This window comes from Sorex araneus, chromosome X (assembly GCF_027595985.1).
Source record: "Sorex araneus isolate mSorAra2 chromosome X, mSorAra2.pri, whole genome shotgun sequence".
In the NCBI taxonomy this organism is placed as follows: domain Eukaryota; kingdom Metazoa; phylum Chordata; class Mammalia; order Eulipotyphla; family Soricidae; genus Sorex; species Sorex araneus.
Window position 1 is genome coordinate 157517374 of NC_073313.1, and position 1415 is coordinate 157518788.

A 1415-nucleotide genomic window follows, 5' to 3' on the forward strand; every position below is an offset into this window, starting at 1 on the left:
GAATGCCCTGCCACAGTGGCAGGGTGGGGTGGAGGGGAGATGGGATTGGGGAGGGTGGGAGGGACGCTGGGTTTACGGGTGGTGGAGAATGGGCACTGGTGAAGGGATGGGTTCCCGAACTTTGTATGAGGGAAATATAAGCACAAAAGTGTATAAATCTGTAACTGTACCCTCACGGTGATTCTCTAATTAAAAATAAATAAATTAAAAAAAAAAGAAGTGTCTCTATGGTTTTTTCAAAAAGGTTGAACAAGGAGACATTCTCAGCAGCAGTGAATGAAGGTTCCCTCTTCCCCACATCCACGCCAGCACAGGTTGCCTTTGTTCTTGTGCCAGTCTCGCTGGTGGGAGCCGACATCTCATTGCTTTCCCCTAATTGTAAAGTGATGCAGAGCACGTTTTCATATACCCATTGGCCATCGGTAGCCTTCCTTGATGCAGTTTATGTTCATGCCTGGTCCTTGTTTTTGAATGGGGCTATTTTTTTTCTTGTTAATTTTTACAAGTGCTTGACTTATCCTGGATGCTAACCTTTGTTCAGATGAGTGTTGGGAAAGAATTTGTCTCAGTTTGTGGGGTGTCTTTTTATTTCTTTTCAGTGCAGAAGCTTCTTAGTTGAATGCAGTTCCACTTGCTTACTTGGTTTCCATTTGTTTGGTCATTGGCATTAAATCATTGAAGACTCCTCTAGATTCAATATCATGAAGAGATCTACCTATGTTTTTCCTCAATATTATTTATAAATTTCAATCTGATATCGAGGTCTTAATTCATTTGAATTTGCTTTTTTTCATGGTGTGAAATGGGTCTGAGTTTTTGTTTTTTTTTAAACATGTGACTGACCAATTTTCTCAGCACTATTTGTTGAAGAGGCTGTATATCAATATTCTTGGTTTCTTGTGGAAGAAGGACTTTTAACTGTGAATGTGTCTCTGGGATCTCAATTTTATTCCATTGCTCTGAGAGTTTTTCTTTATAATAGTACCACACTGTCTTTATTACTATAGCTTTATTATATTATTTAAAGTTAGGAAAAGATGAGTCTAACACCCAGAGACAGCAGAAATGAGGGCCAGGAGGACTAGTTCATGGTCAGAAACTGCCACAAGTGTGTGTGGGTGGGGAGGGCAATTAGGACAGAGAAGGGACCTCTATGACAATGATAGTTGGAAATGGTCACTCTGGACAAAAACTTGCTGAAAGAAAATAAAGTGATATGTAATAACCTTTCAGTGCCTGCATTGCAAACCATAATGTCCAAAAGGAGATAGAAAGAGAGAAATAGAGGTAGAGGAGAGAGAGAGAGAGAGAGAGAGAGAGAGAGAGAGAGAGAGAGAGAGAGAGAGAGAGAGTGCCTGCCATAGGGGCAGGAGTGGGGAGACGGGGGTGGGGGGTGGCGGGTAGGAAACTGGGGA